Genomic DNA, 26,666 nt, shown 5'->3' on the forward strand with positions numbered 1-26,666 from the left:
AGTTTTTAGAAATTATTTATCTGAAGATGCTTCCAGCTTCTATCACTCTGTTTTTATTCTTTTCTGAGATTCTGATGATAAGAACAGATCTTTGCCTATTGTTCTTCAGAATCCTGATGTTCTGTTCATTTTGAGTGGAAGAGGGCTGTCTTCTTCTCTTGTTCATACTGGGAAAATTCTATTGATTTGACTTTAAACTCACTGTATCCTCTGCCCTCTCCACTTTGTTATTTAGCTAATTTAGTAAGCATTTTAAAAATTTTAATTATATTATTTTCCTTATATAATTTCCATTTGGGTCTTTTTAATAACTGTTCTTTCTTTGCTGAGAATTTTGTGCTTTACATATGTCTCAAATTCTTTTTAAAAGTGCTGTGTTCTTCCAGCACTGTGTTCCCAAACCATTCTTTTTGCCGTCTTTCAGAGTTCCCATATGGTTGTCTGTTGAATTATTTCCAGTGTTAACAGAGTACTTATCAAGGAATGAAGAGGAAAGAGTTGAGACCACCTTAGTCATTGGATCAGAGTATGAAGAGTTCTACACTAGACTTGGGGAGCAGGGGTTTTCCTACACAGCAATTGAGCTACACTTGGTTGGTTTGCAGTATTATTCATGAAGTCAGTGACACCAAGAAACAAGAAAAGAAGGATAAAGAGGACAAGTAAAACATAATATTATTGAATAACTATGTGTACAAGATCATCCTGCACATGATAAGCTGTATGGAGGGAATGAAACATTCATCAAATGTTATAGGGCTGTAATGGAGTGGAAAGACTTAGGTAGACCTGGAAAGACTTAGGTAGACAGCATTAAAATCAGATAGAGAAGGACATTGTTTGAGATCTTATCTTGTAATTCATGCCCAGGCTATGCTTGGCATTGCCTGAGTAACTCTGACCATCCGCATACCATTTGTCCTGGGGAAGGGTCCCAGCCAGTGAGATCTGTGGCCCTTGTCCTTCATATCCTTTACCTGTCACTTTTATTTCTATGCTACATAAGCCACATTCCCTTATTGTCTTTATTACGTGTCTATGACTGGGCAAAAATTATCTTGTGTTTGATTATTTTTGATCTGTGAACCATTAGTGAAATACAGCAGTAACTTTGGTTCACATTGAAGCACTTGACCCATTTAAGGGCCAATGGCATAATATAAATTACGAGTTTGCCACTGAAAAATGTTCTCATGTAGCTTTACCTGGTTCCTCTGATCATAAGGGTTTTGACAGGAATTTCTTTATTATGATAGTTTCATATCAGGAAAAACAGTCAGTATCTGTTTTTTCCTCTATTACTAGCCTTTTCAATATACAAACATTTCTAGACATATAATTTTGGGCATTTAATTCATTCACTAACTGAATCAATATTTATGAAGGACTTGCTATATGTAAAGTACCTGAGTGTAGGCATCAGATAAAATTTATACATGAATTCAGTTATCATTCTACTACTGTCCAACAATAGGAGTCAGAATATTTGCATAAATATTATTGTTTTAATGTGCAAAAGAAAATTCACACAAAAAGTTATGGGTATTCAGAAGGAGGATGAATTTACTTGAAATGGATGAAGGATGAAAGACTTCACAACAAGGTTCGTATTTAAAATGGGTTCTTAACTCAAAAAACTTAACAACAAAAAAGCCACAGATAACCCAATCAATAAATGGCCAAAAGAACTGAACAGACACTTCACAGAAGAAGAAATATTAATGATCAACAAATAGATGAAAAAATGTTCAATACATCTCTGGCAATCATAGAAATGCAAATTAAAACTACACTGAAATTCCATCTCACTCAAGTCAGCATGGTAATTATCAAGAATATAAGTAACTAAATGTTGGCAAGGATGTGGGGAAAAAGGTATACTCATACACTGCTGGTGGAGCTGTAAACAGGTGCAATCACTAGAAAGCAATATGGAGATTCCTCAGAATACTTGTAATGGAATCACAATTTGATGTAGTCATTCCACTCCTTGGTATACACCCAAAGCACTTAAAATTAGTATACCAAAATGATGAAGCCACATTGATGTTTATAGTAGGTCAATTCACAATAGTTAAGCTATGGAACTCACCTAGGTATCCTTCAAAAGATGAATGCATAAAGAAAATGAAGTATATATACACAATGGCATATTACTCAGCCATAAAGAAGAATGACTTTATGACATTTGCTAGCAAATGGATGAATCTACAGACTATCATTCAAAGTGAAGTAAGCCAGTCCCAGAAAACCAAAGGTCAAATATTTTCTGTGAGATGTGGAAGTTAACCTATAATAAATAGGGGGAGGTCAGGGTAAGAATAGAAGCGCAGTTGATTAGACAATGGAGAATGGAGTACAGAGAGGGGAGATAGGCAAAAGAAAGACAGTGGCATGAATTTGACATAATTTTCCCATGTACATATATGAAAACAACAGTGAATTCCACAACTTTGTACATCCATAAGAAAGGGACTCTAACTAGAATAAGATATGTTTCATGCTTGTAAAATTACATCAAAATGGATTCTGCTATCATGTAAAATTAAAAAGAACCAATAAATAAACAAAATGAAATAAATAAAATTGGTTCTTAAATATTTTTTTTCATTTTGAGCATGTGAAGATTAAGGGAAAGACAATATGTTGAAAAAGAAAGATATACTTAAACTGAAGTGTGGGGACCGAACATAAATGACTAGAATATGAGTTAGGAATGCTTTTACCTGTAAGTGACAGAAAATCTAAATAAATGTAGTTTAAATAAAGAATACATATACTATATGCAAAAGATGTCTGAAGGTAGTATGGCTCCGGATAATTTTCTTTGCCTGGGAATATCATCAAGAACTCAGGTAATCTACACCTTCCTCTCTTGCATCCTTACCCTCTTGGTTTTTATCCTTGAACTTCCCCTTGTATCTCACATTTTAGAACTGGAATGCATAAACATTTCCAGAAAATGGGGAAGAAGGAATAGAAATGCCAAATGCCATGTGATAGATTCCCTGAAGCTAGACATGTTTCTCTCCATAGAGTAGGTTTATGTTAGGAAAATCAAAGAGCACATGTCTGCGGGTGAGTTGGCTTAAACATAGGGTCTCCAGTACTTTCAGGGGTACATTGGTGGAAACTCTGGAAGAGCATTTTGAGACAGACCAAATTAATGCTCAATTCAGAAGACATATTTCAGCTTCTCCTCACCTGACCTCTTTGTGCCTTTTGACTCTGCTGATTCTTCTTTAAGCTCTCTCTTCTGTGACCTCTGTGTTATTCTTTCTTCCTACTTCCTACTCTGTCCTTCTTCTTCAGTTGCCCCTTATCAATACATTTTTCTGGTGTTCTTGCCCTGCTTGCAACAAAAGTGCCAAGGGTCTTCTCACTCTTCCAAATGGAATCCAAATACTACCTTATATACATTTGCTGCTATCTTGTTTCTAAATTTTTAGCACAAATCCCAAGCTGCACTTTCTGCATTTGTACTCATTCCTTCCTTTGGAATTGGTCCAATCTATTTCATAGCCCTGGCCATAATTAAAAGTGCCCCTTCTACCTGATATACTGTCTTTTCCCTTCTCTATAAAGTAAAATGATTGTCACTCAGACTGTCATTCAAGTGATGTCTCCTTTGGGATGTCTGCTGAATTCTAATGATGCTCCTCTCTGCTACCTGATACTTGTATTTTCTCACTATAGATAGATCTTATTTCATTGACTACTTCTCTTCAAATCTCCTATAATCTAAATTTGCCATCATCTCCTACCAAGATCACTGCAATGACCTGCTAATCTCTGCATTGACTTTGGTCATCCTGTAAGCTTTTCTTAACATTTGAACAAGCGCAGATTAAATGATGTCCCTGCTTTACTTAAAAACCAGGTTTCCTGTTATCTTTAGGATAAAGACCAGGATAATCATGTAGCTAAGACTGCTCTTTCCTCTCTGAACTCATCTCATATCTGTACCCTCTCTTTGACCCACAACGTTGTGAAACTTTTTTTATTTGCCCCACAGTGAGAAGTATCTTTCCTGTGGCCTTGGAATCTTTATAAATGCCTTACTTTCTTCCTTACATAAACTCCTACTCATCTATATCATCACAGCTCATGGATCCCTTGGTAAGAGCCTTCCTTACGTTGTAGTTATGTGGCTTCACTGAGCCATGTGCAATGCACTCATATAGTGTGTTTCATCTTTGAAATTGTGCACCTCTTTGTGAAAAGCATTGATTAATGTGTTTTCCTCTTGAAAAGCAAACCCACAAGACTAGTAACTGCGTCTTCATGTGTTCACCTTTTTATTCAATACCTCCTAATTTTACTATCATCTACATGTTGATAAAAAATGATTATTCCATAAATTTGTGAAACAAATCATAACCAATAAATGGCTTTCTTTTTTCTATAAAATTCAGGACCTTACACATTATTTACCCACAAAAATTATAAAGGCTATTGTTGAATGATTAAAGAAAAATTACCTTGAATATCAGTCTGATAAATCTATAGTTAAACAAACAGAACGAGAATGTTTGGAAAGTTTAGAATTCCGATTAGTTAATCCCTGATAATCAAACATACACCTTCTCTCAAGTGCTACTAATATGTATCTTTTAACCTCAGTTTTCCTTCCCAAACTGTTATTGGAGGACCAAAAGGACTTTTACGCCTCTGCCTTTTGTAATCAGATCAAGAAAACAGCCCTCCAACATATGATGCTACTTTGACTGAATTTTAAGGAATTTGATTGCTCTGTTATCTCTTCCAACTTTAGAAAGTTTGTATTTGGTTTGCACTGTGCCAAAGTTAATCCAGAATCATATTTCCAAAATTCTTCTTGTTTCTGTAGCTCCAAATTTAAGTGGGCCATAAAGAAATTTGTGTGAAATTTGGAATGGAAGGCAGAAGGTAAGCAGTAGCTATTATTCTGTGGTGAATGAAAGTTTCAGCTTCTTCCCATTCTTCTGTAATTCTCCGTAACTGCAGTTCTCTTTAACTTTCAGCAGCTTCAGGTCATTACACAAACATTTGACTTCACAAAGACAACAGCTTCCCAGTAACCCTTTTATATCTGCAGCAACTGGGCATGCCTGCTTGGTGACAACCCTGTTCTCCAACTCTGCCTTTCAAATCTTTCTTTACAAGCTCATGTAAGATTCAATTCCTATAGTCAAGGCCCCATTACCCATGTAATATAATTGTTTTGCTTTCACATTGAGCTCTGACTGATATAGAAATGCATATCTAGAAATTAAAAAAAAATTCCTATAACAAAATTCTAAAAATTGTGGCAATGACTCTGGAACTTTGGCAATAACAAAGACAGTAGGAAGACTTGTAGAGTATTAAGAAAAATCATGTTGTAGTTTGGAGAATGGAGGATTCCTCTTTGTATTGGTGGAGAAATGAATTAACTTCTATCTGCAGTAAAATGAAAGACAATAAATTCACCATCTGCCTAAAGAAATTTTCTAGTGGAATATTGAAAGGGTCAATTGACTTCTTACAGTGGATATGGTGAAGAATTACAACAGAGAGGAAAGAAAAAAAAAACTAGGCAGATTGCAAACAAAATACATACAGAATTTATTGTTTTTGAAATTAAAGTCGTTGTCACTGTCAACATCTCTGACAGCAAAAGATTTTCAAAATAAGCAATGTCCTGGAAGTGAAGACCAAATCCAGGATGCTGAGAGAAAAGTAGGTCCTACAGGTCAAGATCAAATAAAGAATAAGTTTGGATCTCAGAATGTTTTGAGATGCAGCATCATAAATCCTCTCATCCACCACCATGCTGACGCTGACTCATACCCAACTAGCATTCCATGATTTTATATTGGTACATTTAAATTGGTGGTGGTAGAATTATTTACACTGCTCACAGGAAAAACCCCCAAATTAATCTTGCCTCCACTCAGAGAACTTCTAGTAAAATGTTTAACATGACATCACTGCTCTCAGATAAAGTGCCTATAACACCGGAAACATATTGACTGCTTTATGTATTGTTTTGATTGTTGTAAGTTCATGTGCAGTGTAGGAAATACTAGGGAAAAAACCCACATCCCCTTACTTAGTTCCTACAATGATAATGTCTTGTTAATGTGCCATAGAACAATGTCATAACCAGGCTGTTGACATGGTGGCAGTCAGGATACAGAACAGTCCCATCACAGTGGGATGCCTCATGTGGCCTTTTCAGAGTCACATTCAGCTGTCTTCCCACTGCTCTCAACTCCTTCTAAAGCCCCTATAAACCACTAATCTGTTCTCCATTTCTAAAATTCTATTATTTCATGAACATTGTATAAATGGATTTATACGGCATGTAAACTTTGAATATTAGACCTTTCGCTCAGAAAAAATTCTCTAAAAATTCACTCAAGTTGTTGTAACTATCAATGGTTGATCCTTTTTATTGCCAGGCAGTATTCTCTGGAGTGGATGTACAACAATTTGATTACCTTTCACCCATCGAAGGACATTTACATTGTTTCAGTTTGGGGACATTACAAATAGGGTAGGTATGAATATTTGTGCACAGGTTTTTGTGTGACTCTTCTAGCCAATATGATAATTTTATGTTATATTTATGTAAAAAAAACTATTTTGCATAATGGCTGTATCTTTTACATTTCCACAAGCAAAATATGAGTGATTTAGCTCCTATGCATCATTGACAGTACTTGGTAGCATAACTGTTTTTTTGTTTTTTGTTTTTTTTTAATTTTAGCCTTTCTGAGTTATGGACATTTCCCTAATGGTTAATTGATTTTGTATACACATTTTTTTTCTATGTATTCTCTCTGGTAAATTGTCTGTCTTGTTTTTTTTTTCCCCATGTTCTTGTTGCTTTGTATGAGTTTTATAGAGTTTTTGAGAGTTCTTATGTACTGGAGATACTAGTCCATTAGCAGGTATGTGGTTTTATTTTCTTCTAGTCTGCAACTTGTTTTTCCATCCTCATTACTAGGTCTTTTGAAGAAATGTTTGTTCAATTTTGATCAATTCTAATTTTCCTTTGAAAAATTTTGCTTAGCACTAGATTCCAAATTTTTTTGTTCATATTTTTTTCTAAGGTTTATAGTTTCACATGCTACGTTTAAGTCTGTGATCCATCTTGAGTTAATTTTGAATAAGGCATGTGGATTTTTTAAATTAAAATGATTTGATTCATATCTATAAAATAAAAATTTTAATGAACATCTAACCAGTTGGCCTAAAATAAGAACAGTAAATTCAAACTGAAAAGAGACTTATGAGTCTCTATATGAGTCAAAAGTGCACTTAGATTTTTAGTCAGTCAAAAGAACTGCAATTATTTTATAGAAATGGATAATGATTATGAAGCTAAAGTCAGTAGCCCAGAAAGTGGATTTGAGAGCAGTAAAATTCTAATGTAGGGCTCAGAACTGAGCCCTAATTAAGCAATAGTTTCCATTCTTGATTAGGGGTTTTAGCAACATTTTCTTGTGGAATCTTGATAGAGTTAATATGAAGCAAAAATCAGTCATCAGCTTGGATGTTCTAACCCTGGATGACTGTCCCACCATATTTAGCACAAGAATGATGTCATTCTACAACACATGAAAGACTATAGCCCATGTTCCCCCAAAATCACAAGAAATTATAAATGAGGTTTTAGATCATTATATTATGTAGTGGTTATACAAAAGATAATTAAAACCATCCTATGAATTAATTGTATTTTTTAATCCTCACAAACACATCCACTATTCTAAAATTCCATTTTGTTATTGTTCAGATGTAAGGTGTCCCCCAAAAGCAAGAAGGTTTGGAGGAGAAATGATTGGGTTAGGGCCTAAACCCAATCAGTGAATTAGTACCTGATGTGATTTACTGAGTGGTAACTGAAGGCAGGTGTGGTAACTGAAGGCAGGTGGGGTATAGTCAGAGGAAGTGGTTCATCTGGGGCTAACTGTGGGGTATATATTTTCTGTCTGGAGTGTGGAGTCTCTCTCTCTGCTTCCTGATCACCGTGTGAACTGTTTCCCTCTGCCATACTCTTCCGCTATGATGTTCTACCTCACCTGGAGCCCTGAGGAATGGAGCCTGCTGTCTATGCATTGACTGAAACTGTAAGCCTCCAAATAAACTTTTCTTCCTCTACAGTTTTGGTCGGGTCCTATAGTCACAGCAGGAAAACCAACTAAAACCCATTTTTATACTTGTTCCATTTTTATGTCCAGAAAGCACAGAAAATAAGGCACTATTCTACAATGCTATGGGTACAGATTCATACTACAGAAGTACAATAGATTTTTTTTTCTATTGGAAAGTCCTTGGTTTGCAATGAACAGCCTGTGTGTACAGTCAAAATGCTCATATTTGAATTGTTTCTTCAATTACAAATGTGGCTTCACTTGGGTAGTCTATTTGAGTAACCATATGCATAAGTTTGGATAAATATTTGATTGTCATCTCTTTCTGGCTTTCTTTTTTCATTAGGAAAACTTTGTTAATATAATTTTTCATTTTCTCTGAACACATAGTACATTATGAGCAATTATTTAGAAATAAGTGTTTAAAAGCTCTTGCAGCAAGGCCTATAAAATATCATTAGAATACCTTTATCACATCATTGGTTTCTATCGACTTCATAAAGCCATAATGGAAAAGTACAAAATGTCAAATGAAATTGATTTGAGATTTTTTTCCAAGACAATTAATGAAGGAAAATAATCTTTTCTTTTTGAAGCATTGGTACACATGGGTAAATATTTGTAATACATTATGATAAATAGATGGTTCATTACAAGAGAAAAAGCTAAATAATTTATTGCAACTAATTGTAATGCAGATTTTTCACACTTCTAAGAAATTTTATCTATCATATCAGTTCACATAGCATCAAACTTAGCAGAGGCAGGAAATGAAAATATTTGCATTTAAAGTAAATTTTTTATAGTGTATTTCATTTCTATTTCTTGAATTTGTATTGATATCGCCCCTCCCTACTATAATATATCAAAGTGTCACATGGTTTGCTCCAGAGATTCCATCCAATACTCTGTTATTATGATGAGGATGGGTAAAACCAGGTAGAATGGTTAGTCTTATTCCTTACATTTGATACCACCTCACAGTTCCACTAGGATGAGCAGATTAACATTTTTTTTTCACAGCATGTTCAGTGAAATATGAGCTCTTGGAAGGCAAACATCTTATGCTCTTTTTATCTTTATATGCCCAGGAATTGGTATTTAGAAAGTTTTGATCCATACTTAGCATGAATCGACTGGAAATTTTCAATATATTGTAAACAATTACTCAAGAGTAATTTTAAATTATGATTAAATGCTTTTAATGTCTTTAAAACTTCAGTGCACTGTGATTCTACAATAATATTGGAGTTCATTTTGACACAATCATATATGTCTAGAATATTATTTGCTCCATTTCAATCCCTAGTATTTTCTTTTACCCTCCACTCCTCTCTCTCCCTATTCCACCTTCTCTACTCTCCTGGCCTTCCTTCTGTTTATTTTTTAATTGGTGGTTTAGAGATATACAAGATGAAATGCACCTTAGTATATTCATATATGTATGAAGGATAATTTGGTCAATTTCATTCCACAGTTCCTCCCTTTCCCAATCCCTCTTCCCTCTCTCTTTATCCGCTTCCTCAACTCCAAGTATCTCTACCCTAATTTTATGGAATTCCCCCCACCATTTATTTCTTTAACTTCCTCATATCAGAGAAAATATTTGACCATTGATTTTTCTGAGTCTGGCTTATTTCACAGCATGCTGTTCTCCAATTCCATTCATTTACCAGCAAATGCTATTTATTCTCTTCATGTCTGGGTAAAACTCCATTGCGTATATATACCACATTTTCTCTGTGGATTCATTTGTTGACAGACAGTTAAATGGTTCCATAACTTGGCTATTGTTAATTGCTATAAACAATATCACTGTAGTATTCTGATTTTAGTTCTGTTAGATAAATTCCAAAGAGTGAGATAACTGGGTCATATAGGTGGTTCCATTCCTAGTCTTTTGAGGAATCTCCATACTGCTTTCCAGAGAGGTTGTAATGATTATCAGTTCCACCAACAATGTATGAATGTATCTTTCCCCACACCCTTGCTAGAATTTATTATTTATATTCTTGATGATTGCCATTCTAATTAGAGTGAAATGAAATCTCAATGTAGTTTTATTTGCATATCCCTCATTGTTAGGGAAGTTGAAAAAATTTTTAAAATATATTTGTTGGTCATTTGTATTTCTTCTTGGGAGAAGTCTGTTTAGTTCTTTTGCCCATTTATTTTTTGGTTTATTTGTTTTTTGTTGTTGTTGTTGTTGTTAAGTTTTACGAGTTCTTTATATATCCTGGATATTAATCCTCTGTCAGAGGAGTAACTGGCAAAGATTTTTTTTCCATTCTGTGGCTCTTTCTTCATGTTCTCAGTTGTCTCCTTAGCTGTGCAGTCTTTTTCATTTGATGGCTTTATATTTATTGATTCTTGGTTTTACTTCTTGAGCTCTAGGAATTTTATTAAAGAAGTGGGTTCTTGAACCATTATGTTGGAGCATTGTACCTATATTTTATTTTAACAGTTACAAAGTTTCTGATCTGCTGGGCATTGTGGTGCGTTCCTATAATCCCAGTGGCTAAGCAGGCTGAGGTAGGATGATTGTGAGCTCAAAGTCAGCCTCAGCGACTTAGCGAGGTTCTAAGCAATTCAGTGAGACCCTGTCTCTAAATAAAATGTTAAAAAGGGTTAGGGATGTGACTCAATGGTATAGTGTCTCTGGTTTCAATCCCTGGTACCAAGAAAAAGTAATTAATTGATTAATTAATTAAAAAAATTAAAAGTTTCTGGTCCAATTCCTAGGCCTGTGGTTTACTTTGAGTTGACTTTTGTGCATGGTGAGCGATAGAGATCTAATTTTATTCTTCTGCAGATGGATATCCAGTTTTCCCAGCATCATTTGTTTAAAAGGCTCTTTCCGTCATTGTTTTTCTCCAATGTTTTTGGCACCTTTGTTCAGAATTAGATGACTGTATCTATGTCAGTTAGTCTCTGTGATTTCTATTCTATTCCATTGGTCTTCATGTCTGTTTTGATGTCAGTGCAATGCTGTTTTTGTTATTATAGCTTGGTAGCATAATTTTAGTTCAGGTATTGTAATTCCTCCAGCATTGCTCTTCTTGTTCAACATTTCTTTGGCTGTTATGGGTCTTTTATTCCTTCAAATGAATTTTAGGATATTTTTATAGCTTTATAAAGAATGTCATTTGTGTTTCTATAAGAATTGCATTATATAACACTTTGTAGTATGTACATTTTGACAATAATAATTCTGCCTATCTAAGAACATGGGAGGTCTTTTCATCTACGAGGATTTTCTTCAATTTCTTCCCTCAATTTCTTTCCTCAATATTCTATAGTTTTTATTGTAGATGTCTTTTACATCCTTTTTTTAGATTTATTCTCAAAAGAAAATTTTAAGTTATTGTGGAAGGGATAATTTCCTGAGTTCTTTCTCAACATACTCATTATTGGACTATAGGAAAGCTATTGATTTATGCATATTGATCTTTTATCCTGCTACTTTGCTAAATTTGTTTATCAGCTCTAGAAGTTTTCTGGTAGAATTTTTGGGTCTTCTAAATATAGGATCATGTCATTAGCAAACATGGTTAACTTGATGTCTTCTTTTCCTATTTGTATCTCAATTTTCTCTTCTTGCCTGATCCGGCTAGAATTTCAAGAACTTCATTGAACAGGAATAGTTAAGAGTGGATACCTTGTTTTCCCCTTATTTTAGAGGAAGCACCTTCAGTTTTTCTGTTTAGTTTGATGTTGACTTTGGGTTTATTATATGTAGCCTTTATAATGCTGAGATAAGTTCTTTCTATCCCTAGTTTCTCCAGCATTTTTAACATGAATGGATTTTGGATTTTGTCAAAGGCTTTCTCTGCATCTCTTGACATGTTCATGTGATTCTTTGTCCTTGAGTTTATTTTTGTGGTGAATTACATTACTTGATTTGCATATGTTGGACAAACTTGTATCTCTGAGATAAAATTCACTGGTCATACTGTACAATTTTCTTACTGTGTTTTAAAATGCATTTTGCTAATATTAATTTATTTTTGCATTCATGGTCATCAAAATATTGGTCTAAAGTCTTCTTTCCTTATGTGTTTTTGTCCAGTTGGGTATCAGGGTGATATTGGCTTCATAGAATGAATTTAGGAGGGTTCCTTCCTTTCTATTTTGTTTAATAATTTGAGTATGGTTGGCTATAGTTCTTTAAAGTTCTGCCAGAATTTGACTGAGAACGCATCTGGTCCTAGGCTTTTGTTTTTTTGTTGGTACACATTGTTTTTGGTGGGGGGGACTGTTAAACCACTGAGCCTCATCCCCAGTTCTTTTTTGTATTTCATTTAGAGACAGGTTCTCCCTAAGTTGCTTAGAGTCTAGCTAAGTTTCTGAGGCTGGCCACAAACTTGCGATCCTCCTGCCTCAGCCTCCTGAGGTGCTGGGATTACAGGCATGCACCACCATGCCTGGCTTTTTGGTATATTTTAATTGCTACTTCAGTTTCATTGTTTGATATTGGTCTGTTTAAGTTTCTCATATGCTCTTTGTTCAAATTGGTAGATCATATATGACTAGATAGTTTTCAATATCTTCTAGATTTATCAGTTTATTGGAGTATACCTTTTCAAAGTAGCTTATACTAATCCTCTAGATTTTAGAAGTACCTATGATCATATTTCTTTTTTCATCTCTAATTTTGTTAGTTTTGGACTTCTCTCTCTTTTGATTAGTTTAGGTAAGGGTTTATCAATCTTATTTATGTTTCCAAAGAACTAATTTTTCATTACTTTTATCCATTGTATTCTTTTTCTTTATTCTCAATTTTATTGATTTCAGCTCTAACCTTAATTATTTTCTTTTTTCTACCAATTTTTAAATTATTTTGTTTTTCCTTTTCTTGGGCCTTGAAGTGTAATATTAGATTATTTGCGGGGGGGAATCTTTCTATTTTTCTAAAATGTGGGCACTCAATGCTATGATTTTTTTTTTCTGTAGGTACTACTTTCAGATTTTGATATTTCATATCTCTGTTCTTATTTGTATCTAAGAATTTAAAAAATTTCTACCCTGATTTCTTTATTTTTTATTAGAGCTTTATAGTTATACATAGTAGTTGGGATCATCTCAACAAACTCCTATGTGTATGGGATTCTATTTCAGTTCATGACTGCCCTCCCCTGATTTCTTTTTTTTTAAATTATTTAATTTGTTCTAATTTGTTGTAAATGCCCTGATTCCTTCTATGAGGCCTTCCTCATTGAAAAGTATATTATTTAATCCTCAGGTATTAGAATGTTTTCTGTATTTGTCTTGTCACTGATTTATAATTTCATTCCATTATGATCTGATAGGATCAAAGGAATAACTTCTATTATTATTATTATTATTATTACTTTGCATTTTCAAAGACTTGTTTTTGTCATAAAATATATTCTATTTTAGAGAAGTTTCCATAAGCTGCTAAGAAGAAAGTTAATTCAGTTGTTGATGAATATTAGAATATACAAATGTATATTAGGTCTATTTGATTAAAGTATGATTTAATTTTGAAGAGTTTTCACTTAGTTTATTTCTGGATGACATATCTTGGCATGTCCTGAATGGCTGTTTATTCAGGTTCCCAAACCATGCAGTGAAGAGATAGGTAAAAGACTAACAGACACACAAATAGAGAAAAAAAGCAAGGGCTCAGTGGGCACTAACAACACTGGTAGGAAAGCAGTGAGCACAAGCAAACATATTTATTATATAGGTTTAAACATCAAAAGGATTTATTGTGAGAAAGTTTCTTCAAGATAAACAGAACTGAAGTTCAGGGTACAAATAGCCCAATTAGAACTATCAGCTTGTACCCGTAATTCTCTAACCCCAAGAGACTGGCATCTGAGCCCTAGGTTAAGAAGTGATAAATTCTGTGGCTGGCACAGAATCTTCCTTTGAACAGGGCATCACCATAGCAACTAGGCAATCTCAAATCGATACCATCACACTGAGAATTCCCAAGAAAGATATCGCCTGTCTCTGGATGGCTCAAAATCCATAATTCAGTGCCACTCCTGACATCTTCCCCTTTTTTATTTTTAAGCACAAGTGATGGGTTATTACTTGAAGTTCTCAAATGTATTCTCAGAAGATGCAGCCTATTGTCATAACACAAAAGAGATTCAGCAGCAAACATAAAAATCCTAAAGTGTACCATTTTGAATGTTTTAACATATTCCAAGGATTAAAGTCATTTAAATTGTTGAGTATTTGTTCAGCAAGCCATGCATGATTCACAGGATCATTCCTGCTTTCCTGAATATCCTGGATATGATGATGTAACACCATAAGTTTTCTAGACTGTCATTATTTCTTTGTAAAATGATATTTAATTTTACCCAGTCCTATTGGGAAATGTTATATTTGTTTTTTTTATTGTTTGTTCTACTTAGCTATTCATGACAGCAGAATGCATTTTGATTTATTGTACACAAATGGAGTACAACTCTTCATTTCTCTGGTTGTACACGATGTAGGTTCACACCATTCATGCATTTCTCTTATTACTAGAGATGTTGAACATTTTTTCATATATCTGTTGAATGTTTGTAGATATTCTACTGTGAAGTGTCTGTTCATTTCCTTAGCCTTTACAATGTTGAGAGATGTTCCTACTATTCCTATCTTTTCTAGTGTTTTGAGCATGCAAGGGGTTCTGTATTTTTATCAAATGCTTTTTCTGCATTGATTGAAATGATCATATGGTTCTTAACATTAAATCTATTAATGTGATGAATTACATTTATTGATTTCCAGATGTTGAACCAACCTTGAATTCCTGGGATGAACCCCACTTGATCATGGTGCACTGTGTTTTTAATATGTTTTTATATGCAATTAGACAGAATTTTGCTAAAAGTTTTTCTATCTATGTTCATCAGGGATATTGGTCTGAAGTTTTCTTTCCTTGATGTGTCTTTGTCTGGTTTTAGTATCAGGGTGATACTAGCTTCATAGAATGAGTTTGGAAGGGTTCCCTCCTTTTGTATTTCATGGAATACTTTGAGGAGTATTGGGTATTAGTTCTTCTTTAAAGGTCTTGTGCAATTCAGCTGAGAATCTGTCTGGTCCCAGAGTATTCTTGGTTGGTAGACTTTGGTTGACTTCTTCTATTTCATTGTTTCAATTTTTCTGTTTAAATTGTGTATTTCCTCCTGATTCAGTTTGGGTGGATCACATGTCCCTAGAAATTTTTCAATGTCTTTGAGAGTTTTTATTTTTGTTGGAGTATAGATATTCAAAATAGCTTCTAATTTTTTTTTTTATATTTCAATAGTGTCTGTAATGATATTTTCTTTTTCATCACAAATTTTAGTAATTTGAGTTTTCTCTCTTCTTCTCTTCATTAGTATGGCTAAGGGTTTATCAATTTTGTTCATTTTTTCAAAGAACCAATATTTTGTTTTGTCAATTTTTTCAATTGTTTCTTTTGTTTCCATTTCATTGATTTCAGCTCTGATTTTAATTATTTCCTGTCTTCTCCTACTTTTGGTCTTGATCTGTTCTTCTCTTTCTAGGGCTTTGAGATGTAATGTTAGGTTGTTTATGTGTTGACTTTTTCTTCTTTTATTGAATGAACTCAATGCCATGAATTCCCCCTTAGCACTGCTTTCATAGTGTCCCAGAGATTTTGATACATTGTATCATTGTTCTTATTTACCTCTAAGAATTTTTTAATCACCTTCCTGATGTCTTCTGCTATCCATGTATCATTCAATAGCATATTATTTAGTGTCCAGGTGTTGGAATAGTTTCTATATTTTATTTCATCATTGTTTTCTAATTTCATTCCTTTATGATCTGAAAGAATGAAGGATAGTATCTCTAGTTTTTTTGGTAATTGCTTAGAGTTGCTTTGTGGCATAACATATGGTCTATTTTAGAGAAGGATCCATGTGGGGTTGGGGAGATAGCTCAGTTGGTAGAGTGCTTGCCTTGCAAGCACAAGGCCCTGGGTTCAATCCCCAGCACCACAAAAAAAAAAAAAAAAAAAAAAAAAAGAAAGAGAAGGATCCATGTGCTGCTGAGAAAACAGTATATTCACTCATCAATGGATGGAATATTCTATATATGTCTGTTAAGTCTAAATTATTGATTGTATTATTGGGTTCTATGGTTTCTTTGCTTAGTTTTTGTTTGGAAGGTCTATCTAGATTTGATAGAGGTGTGTTACAGTTATCCAGTATAATAATTGTATATTACGTTGTATACAATTGTGTATTGTGTTGTGGTCTATTTGATTCCCCAAATTAAGAAGGGTTTGTTTGATGTGCATAGATACTCCATTGTTTGGGGCATAAATATTTACAAGTGTTATGGCTTGTTGATTTATGTTTCCTTTAAAGCAGTATGAAATGTTTCTTTATCTCTTCTGACTAAATTTGGCTTGAAGTCCACTTTATTTGATATGAGGATGGAAACCCCTGCTTTTTTACTGAGTCCATGTGCATGATATGTTTTTTTTCCCATCTTTTCACCTTCAGTCTGTGAATATCTTTTCCTATTAGATAAATCTCTTGAAGGCAGCATATTGTTGGGTCTTTTTTTAAAAATTCAATTGCCCAGTCTATGTCTTTTGATTAATGAATTTAGGCCATTAGCATAAAGGGTTGTTGAGATATGATTTGGATTCCTGGTCATTTTGGTCTATTTTTGGTTTTTAACCTGACTTGATTTCTCCTTTAATTGGCTTTTCCTTCAGTGTAGTTCCATCCCTTTGCTGACTTTCATTTTTGTCTTTCATTTCTTCCTCGTGGAATATTTTGCTTAGAATGTTTTGCAGTGCAGGTTTTCTATTTGTAAATTCTTTTAACTTTTGTTTGTATCATGCAAGACTTCTATTTTGTCATCAAATCTGAAGCTTGATTTTGCTGAATATAGGATTCTTGTTCTTTCAGAGCTTTAAATATGTTGTTCCAGGCTCTCCTAGATTTTAGGGTCTAGGCTGAGAAATCTGCTGATATCTGTATTGGTTTCTCCCACTCAGGGCCTTTTAAATTCTTTCTTTATTTTGTATGTTGTGCATTTTCATTATAACATCCCTTGTTGTGAATCTGTTGTTACTTTGTACATTAGGTATCCAGTAAACCTCTTGTATTTGATTTTCCATTTCATTCTTCAGGTTTGGGAAATTTTCTGACATTATTTCATTAAATAGATTTTTTTATTCATTTGGTTTGTATCTCTGTGCCTTCCTCAATCTCAATAATTCTTATATTTGGTCTTTTCATATTATTCCATAATTCTTGGAGGTTCTGTTCATGATTTCATACCATCTTCTCTTTGTGGTCAACTTTATTTTCAAGATTACATATTTTTTCTTCATTGTGGTTCTGTCTTCCAAGTGATCTAGTCTGTTGGTGATTCTTTCTATGAAGTTTTTAATTTGGTTTATTGTTTCAGTCAAGGATTTCTGTTTTTTTTTCAGAATCTCTATATCTTTATTAAAGTAATCTTTTGCTTCCTGCATTTGCTTTTTTAACTGTTTATTGAATTGATCTTTTGTTGCCTGCATTTGCTCTCTTACATCATCCTTTACTTAGAGGATCATTTTAATTATGTATATTCTGAACTCCTTTTCTGTTATTTCTTTTACTGTGCTGTCCTTGGATTCTATTAATATAGCATGTTGGTTTGTTTGAGGCCCTTTCTTCCCTTGTTTTCCATGTTGCTTTTGTATCTTCTCCTCTGGCAATGCAGATTCGAGGTATTACAGTTTCCCCCCTGTAGATTTATAGTGTATCTTCAGGTTTCTAATACCTCACCCTTAAGGGGGAGATCAATATTAATAGCACCTAGTGCAAACAATATGCAGCCTTAAACCAAATAGCCCCTACTAAGACATTAACAGTATTGTCTTAATAAGCAGAGATGATGTGTTTGGTTATTATTTACCACATAAACAATAGGTTTGCAATAAGGTGTACAATTTCTAATGGTGGACCAAGTGAATGGGAGAGTGGTGTAGGACAAGGTACATTGAATCAAGAAGTGAGAATGCAGAGGTACTAGATCATAGGAAGAATGAATGTGGAATCAAAAGAATTTGATTGTTAGCAGGAGAAAGAGGAGAAAGAAACTCAGAAGAAATAGATAAATAAGAGAAGAATAGAGGAAGAAAATAAATAAATAATTAAAAAAAATTTTAAAATCTACAACAAAACTGTAATATACTACTTAAACCTACCAGTCTACAGTTGCCTAATGCATGAAAGGTACTTGATTTCAAAGATGATGGGGATGTGAAAGCAGGAAACAAATAAAGAAAAAAAAATGGAGAAAAGAAAAAGAAAAAAAAAGAATCTTGAAGGAAAATTGAACAATTTTTTTTTTTTCTGTTGGTGTTCAGTATATTCTCTGCTTCCCTTCTCTTCTGATAGGTGGGGTTGTCTGGAATTTGCTGGTAACTCCACCATCGGGATGATGACAGTTTCTAAGGTGGAGTGATTAGATTTGGAGGCAGGGTATAGCAATTGCCAGTCCCTCTGGAAGACTGTACTCTGGGACTGTCCTTTGGGGTCCACTCATGTCACTCTGGAGCCTGGTTTTAGCCCCTTCCTTCACTTTTGGATCCCACAATTCCTGGTCTGTAATTTAATCTTTAAATTGTATCACTCCTGCCTGTGCCATTTTGATTTCTCAGTCAAGGAACCTCTCTCCTTGGAAGGCCTAAGAACAAACGCTGGGACCTGTGCAACTGTCTTAGAAAGCTATTCTGTATGGGCAAATCAGGACCAGGCATTGAAGTCTGTGGGTCAGTCACATAGGTACAGGTACTAATCTAGTTGGTGGTTAGGGGATTGTTGGGACACTGGGGATTGAGGAGCCAGAGGGCCCTCTTGATTGCCAAACCAGCAGGCCCAGGTGTTCAGTGGAGTCATGGACCAGGCTGATGTTGGGTCCCAACAAATGCTCCCGAGTTGTCTCTGGGATCCCAGTGAGTGCCAGGTTGGTTGGCTGAACAAGTCAGAATCAAGATGCCCTCACCCCCCGTTTCCCATCTATCAATCTCTTTCACTGTGGCAAGATGGTGTCTATTAGTATACCTAGATGGGATGCCTCAGATGCAACCAAACCTGCAGGGCCCTTGGTGATGATCTTATAGGTACTGGCTGTTATTATTAGATATAAGTGGTCACATCCCAAGTTGATGACAACAGCAGCAGCTAAGCTGTAGGAACCTTGATAATGAGCTTCTAGTCTCCAGCAGGTATCCCCAGATGTAAGCTTGTTCCAACTAAAGATGGTGGCAGTGGCAGTGGGGATAATCCAAGATAACAGCAGAGGTGTCCCAAGGTTTTGGTAGGTAGGGAGCCATAGAAAGACCTGTGTGTGCAGGAGCATGGGGTCCAGGTGGGTCTGACAGGCCAGCACTGGAGATCCGCTCAGGTGAAATGTTATATTTGACTGCTGTAGCACAAATTTATAACTACAAGGCAAAAGAGACACTGTTTAAATTTAAGCACAGCAAGCTTCTCACCTATACTTATGACAGTAGCTTCCATAGCATTTAATTTAGTCTCAATTTTTTTTTCATTAACATTTACCTGATTCTGTAGGGTTTTGGAAGTATTCTGAACCAAGTTATTAAGAAAATCAACATTTTGAATGCTTTCAGACAAGACTATGGTGTGTGTCATGGCAGACACCAAAAGAGATATCAAAGTGACTACCCCAAATACAATAAGGCCAATAGCATTCCTGGGTCTATTCAGCTGGGTATGCATCTGTTAAGGACTTGAACTCCAGCATCAGAATACCAGGGCATTGAAATGTTAGCTGGGGTCATAATAAAAGAGGGTTGGTATAGCACAAGTACAACCTGTCCTCTATTATATCTAATAATATATCTGTGACAAGTCACTCAATATTTTTCTCCAGTTCTTTTTACTTTTATATTTCCAGAAATTAAAGCATAAGGAGATTTGATACATGCCTGCAGGCCATAGTGAGAAGTCACTTTATAGCTCCTATCTATAGGTATGGGGCCAACTGTATAATTGATGAAATCTAAGGCAGCTATTAGGTACCACAGACCTTTTTGTGTGCCACAGACCTTTTTGCATGCCCCCACCACTAAAAGTCAGGACAATACTAACAAATCCTTCAGGAGTCATGTAATCCTAATGTAACTATCTCTTATCAATTCTGGGAGACCAATCCAAAATATATTTAGTACTGCCAGGAACTTTATGCCACAGTGGCAAGATATTTGCACATTTCATCCATTTAGGAAAGGTACCAAATTCTATTGTAGAATGATTAGGGCAGTAAGGTATTGATGAATGCTCCATAGAAAATACTGTCTTGGGGCTGGGGATATAGCTCAGTTGGTAGAGTGCTTGCCTTGCAAGCACAAAGTCCGGGGTTCAAATGCCCAGCACCACAAAAAAAAAAAAAAAAAAAAAATACTGTCTTGTCATCGGGGAGTCCCATTTTTGTAACTGTCGACGTAAGATTTTAAGTCCCAGGGACCAGTGGGATTGACTGCCCTGGCTCACCCATATACTGTCTTTGACTCTGAGGCTACTTTTAAACATGCTTATTATGTGACCAACATATAGGTAAATTCCTACTGTATCCAGTATAATTAAATACAATTGAATGAGCAGGTGTAATGTGTTTATCTGAAAAACCTCCCATCATTTGTGTATCATTAATAAATCCTGGAATGGATTCTTTAATCCACACAGTTGGTGTACTAAAGGTGGATCTGGGAAATAGACCTAGTAAGTTTCCTCATGAACTTAACTTACCTGACAGCTCAATAAAGCCAGCATAGCTACAAACATAGTGGTTGGAGACTTAGTGCCTCCCTGCTGTTTGACTCTGTGTTCAGCTTGATGCGTCAGGTTCGTCAGCAGTCCCCACTTTGGCAGTTGGGCATTCTGGGTCCTCAGGGTCTTCTTCACCTTCCTCCTCTTCTTTCTCACCTTCTCATTCCTGGTGGAGATTGGGATCAACGCCTCCAGTTCAAGCCTCAGTCATTTGAACTGTGACTCTAGATCCTGCATAATGGTGATGAACAGCACGCTCAGGAACTCAGATAGGATGAACTGCACCTTCTGGAAAAACACAAGCATGGCCTCTACCCAACATTATCACCAGATCTTGTCCATTCCAGTGTCCTGTTTATAAATCTCTCCAAAAGACTAGGCCTGACAGGCCTATTGCAGTGGGTGTCATGTATCAATAGTAGTGTGACATTCAGCATCACAATTTAAAAAAATGAAAACAAAGACGGCATAATTCGATTTCATGGGGTTCTATCTCCCCTGTTTTGTGTTTGTAATTGTAATTTAAGGAACAAGTGAGTCCATTCTACAATGAATTGGCCTTGGGGATTATAAGAAATACCTGATATTGATCACAAAATTGTTGAAAAGAAGAACTGCTGTAGTCTGGAGAATTATTGGTTTTAATTTGTAGAGGATGGGCCAGTACTGTGAAAGTAGGTAAACAGTGGGAAATGACTTGATGAGTATATTTTACTTGGCCAGGAAAATTATCAAAAGTCACCTGTCAAGCATGTGAGGATTGCCAAAGTCAATGTTGTTGTTGAACTAAAAAAGGGCACCATAATGAAAGAAGGCTTAGCTCCCACCAATAGTATGACTCGACTTTTGTCTTTAATAATAAGCTCAGCAATGAAATTATGAAATGGGGTCAGCATAAATATTGGAAGTCAGCCTGACATCTTGTCTGTCCAATAAGTGATGGCTTATTATTTTAAATTAACTCAGGTTGTTATGTTATGGCAAGATCACAATAAATCACCCAGTTGATATTAAGGCAGGGGATAGAACCATCTTTATTCACCAGCTGGTGATCCAGATTCACCAGCTGGTGGAACGGAGGGACAGGCTACGAGTCTGCACCCTTCAACCCCCTCCAAATGTTAGAGTACACCTTTTATACCATAAGTAAAGCACGTCAGCACATTAATCATAAGTGGTTGTTGCCATGACAATCAGAGAATGGTTACAAACATTTAAACAAATATTAGGGTAAGCTGCTCCAGAAAAATCGAACCTAGAGGGAGAACAATGTTACATTGTATAAGAATTGCCATTTTGTGTTGCCAAACCTGCTGTGCTATGGCACAGAGGTGGAGTTCTCTCAAGGGCCAAGCATTTCCTATTTAACATGGAGTCTTAGGGTAAAATGGAGTCTTTTTGGTCATTGCCCATGTAGCCTGGCCCATAACAGTTATATTAGAAATTGTACTTATGTAAGACATTAACAGACAATAATTATGAAATTTGCAAGGAAAATAGAAAATTAAATTAACAAAAATAAATACATATTTAATCCATACAATAACTATGAACCAAGAAGTATAATTTTTTGTAATCTCAAACTTTTACACACACATATGTGTGTGTGTGTGTGTGTGTGTGTGTGTGTATAATGTATATATATGTGAATATATGATTTTAAGGTTACAGTTATTTTATAACAAAATCTTTTATAATTTATGACAGATTATTATTATCTAATTATAAAATATTAAATGACAAAAATAAATTTCCAAATAAATTTGTTATTTTTGTATAAGTCTGTAAGAGACCACTGTTACAGAGAACTTTAGTTTGGAGAACACCAGCTTGGTAAAACATTTTCTCTTAAATTTTATACTTTAAGATTTGTGTATGAATACTTTTAGAATATAAGGAAGCTAGTAACAGCACCATAATTACACTGATGTTTTTATATTAACCACCTTTAGTTTTTAAAGAAAAACTTTGACTTAGTAATGTGGTGTGATATTCTAAAATAAGTTGTTTAATCAGAATTGTACAAACTCTGATTCTTTTAAGACTAGTTTCTCTAAATAATAAAACTTAACAGGCACAAGAAATTATCTTGTTGGATAAAAGCAGATTAATGTTTTGAGAAATCCTTATTACTTTAACACTTAAAGGTTTAACTTTGGTTTATATTTGTACATAAATTTTTGACTTGTGTCTGGAGTGAGTCAGTTTTTGCTTCCTCTCTCACCCCTTTTTTTAGGAAGCCTCTTGAAATGTAACAGATGTCGGTGAGAAAGAGACACTTTTTCTTATCTGTCTCTGTAAGTATGCCCCATGCCAGGTCTTCAGTCTTGTAGATTAGGAACTTTCATTATAAAAATGAAAAATTACCTTTAATAACTTTAGTTGATTGTGTTAATTACATATAGCCAATTTAGTTACACACAAACCTTTTGGAATTTATCCTCCACAAATTTATTGTAATTTACTAGATATGTTATAGCCTTTACCAGACAAAAGACTTTTTTTTATCCCAAAACATTTTCCTTTACTTTTTATATTAAAATTTATTTCCATACCTAAAACTTTCTTGTATATCTTTCCTAGGTACTAACCTCTTTCCAAATTTATATTTTGAAACAATCCTTATGAAATTTTTGAATTTAGACAAATTACTCCACTTTAATGAAATGAATTACTTTTGTTTTCATAGTACTTGAAACCAAACCAAATTTTATAATTGAATTTAATAATTGAAACCAAACCAAAACTTCTTACAATCTTTGTATATAAATCACATCAGACGAAAATCTTAACTCTTAATAACCTTGGTTTTAGTGAAGACACAGAAACAAAGCAATCTCAGAACTTTTCCATTTACCAATTTATATAACACAGCCAATGTTTAAATATAGATGCTCTTTAACAAATGTACTTATGATTAACTACATTTATGTTAAATCTAATTTATTCATTTTTAACTGTAAAAGTCAAGATATCAAACAAATGAAGTTAATACTATTAACTATCTCTTTCTTATTAAAGAAATAACTTAGAAGCAATGGATATTACAGTTTATCCATTTTATGAAAACCAACACTTTATTGTCTGACCAGCTAGAAAAACTTGTGAATTTGTGGTTTTAAAGACATCTTTATTTTTATCTGTTTACCCAATTCAAACAACTTATTTTTTAAGTCAGGTAAATTGGAAAATATTTGGATCCATTTCTTACTTTAACTTAGGAGCACTCATTTATCTATATGTTAATTTTTGGTACAATGTACATAATATATAGACACAGCAACATATAGACACAACATATGTAGACACAATACAATATACAGGCATGTACACATACACAAAACAAAAACAAAGATTTTGTAAATTTTGTAAGTGGAACTCCGCAGGTAGAAGACAATATTAGAGATGTTTATTAAAGCCTTGATTAGATTTAACTTGTTAAAAATTAAATAGAGCCCATCAGATTTTTACATTGTGACTTAAATACAGGGCAGGCCTGTGCAATTGGAAATGCCAGGTGTAAGATCTAACAGCCATGATGGACTCTGAAAACAAAGATTCAGATAGTCAGTCATTTGCCCTTTGATGGCTATCAGATCTATCCCCTAGAAAAACTGGCCTCTGAACAAAGACAGTGTGTAAAAACATCTTTAGTTAGATAAAATCAGACTGATTAGGCATGCAAGATCAAATGTGAATTCACCATAAAATCATGAGCTCAAAAATACAGACTCTTAAAAAACAGGAGTTCTTTTTAAAAATTACATGGTCACAATACTTTAATAAAAGAGCATGCCAAACATCTTTTTCAGTTCAGAGTTTTCTTTTAACTTAGACTAAATCAATTCAGATATTTAAAGAATGTGGGAGCTGTAAAATCCTCAGAAAATGGTTTTGAACATTTGGAATCTTTCCTTTTTTTTTTTTTTTTTTTCCCCATGCTGTAGCATTAGGCAGGAATTTGTTAAGCAAGCAGCATGGCAGAGTGCCACAGGAAGACAAGATAGCCAGCTAGAAATGGCTTGAATTTAAACATGACACTTTTTTCCTTTTGTCTTAACCCTTTATTTGAAAGTCTTTTTTTTTTGAAATTTAAAAGTGACACCTTTATTTCTTCTGTCTTAACTGGTTTTTTGTAAGTCTTTCTTGCAAGCCTGTGCAATTTACATGTTAAATGAAAGTCTGAGATGGAGATCTAGCAAAAACTAAGAAACAAAGAAGGCTGTTGTTTTAACTATTTTTTTTTTTCTTTTGTAAATTGCTCTCTTAAAGCATGGTGCTATAATTTGTTTTCTCTGGAGAGCCCCTTTTTTTCTTTCTCTATTCTTTGGACCTTAAGAATTACATTAAGCAGGGCACCAATTGCCCATATCTCTACATTTACTGCTCCATCTTTAGGGAAACTGGGGAAAGTTTTAATAACAAATCTTAAATACTGTGACAACTGTACCTTTCTTGGTTTAAGCATAGACTTAAGCATAAGCATAGAAACATAGGGATCCCTTTCTTTTTGATCCTAACTGTCCCATGTTTTAGACTGAGCTATAAGTAAACTTGCTCCTTTCCTTCCTTTATCTGATGCACATCTTTTTGAGGAGTGTCCCACTGACCTGACAAATGAAAGTTCCCACAAGGTGTGTGTCCCCGTTTCAGGTGCCAACTGCCGAATCCTGCCTGGCTGTTTATTCAGGTTCCCCAACCAGGCAGTGAGGGGTTGGGGAAAAGACAGACACACATGTAGAGAAAAAGTTGGGTCTCAGTGAACACTAACATCTCTGATAGAGAAGCAGTGACCATGAGCAAGCTTGGCACATCTATTATATAGGTTTAAACTTCAAAAGGATTTATTGTGAGAAAGTTTCTTCAAGATAAACAGAACTGAAGTTTGTTGGGGGCTATGCCATGCAAACTCGCTGAAGATGGCACCTGGCAGCCAGCCAGAAGCTGTTTTGATCACATTGGAGATACCCATGCACAGGTGTTCTCAAGTGCTCCTGCTTGAGCCTGCTCCTGATTAGGCAGCTGGCTCCTCGCCTGATCTCAACTGGTGTGGCTCCGCCCTCCGCCTCTCGGCCGGAATATAAGCAGACAGTAGGTAGAAGAGTAAGGAGCAGCAGCAGGCAGAGAAAAGTGGCAAGAAGTAAGGCGCGACAGTAAGAGGAGCAGCTAGCAGAAAGAAGCAGAGAAGCCATTAGCAGAAAGGAAGAAGAAGCGGCAAGCAGATAGAAACAGCAAGTAGGGGCAGCGGCAGAAAGCAGATCGCAGAGCAGAGAAATGAGAACACATCTTTAGGTTGCAGATAGGCAGATCACAGTGCGCGGGATGCATCATTGGGAAGCACCTCATGATAGACGCACCCTTAGTTCACAGGATGCAGGATGCACCTTTAAGTAGAAGCAGCAAAACTAGGAAGATATGGATCTCTGAAAGTGTAGTCTCTCTCTCTTAAGCAAAATCTCTCTTTCTCTCCAATAAGCAAAGCCTCTCTCTCTCTCTCCTCTCAAAGCAAGTAAACCTCATTTCCTCTATCCTCTATAAACAAGCAAGGAAGTAGCTCAGAGATAGAGGTAGCTCAGTTTCCAGTCCACCACCCATAAAGACCTGCCCAAAGTGTTGCTGCAGGCAGTGACAAATACCCGTAAATTTGGCACCGAAAAGAGCCCGCGAAAAGTTGAGGGAACAAACAGCCCAATTAGACCTACCAACTTGCACCCATAATTCTCTTCCCCCTGGGAATCTGGCATTTGATCCCAAGGTTAAGAAGTGA

Source organism: Sciurus carolinensis, chromosome 1 (assembly GCF_902686445.1).
Source record: "Sciurus carolinensis chromosome 1, mSciCar1.2, whole genome shotgun sequence".
In the NCBI taxonomy this organism is placed as follows: Eukaryota; Metazoa; Chordata; class Mammalia; order Rodentia; family Sciuridae; genus Sciurus; species Sciurus carolinensis.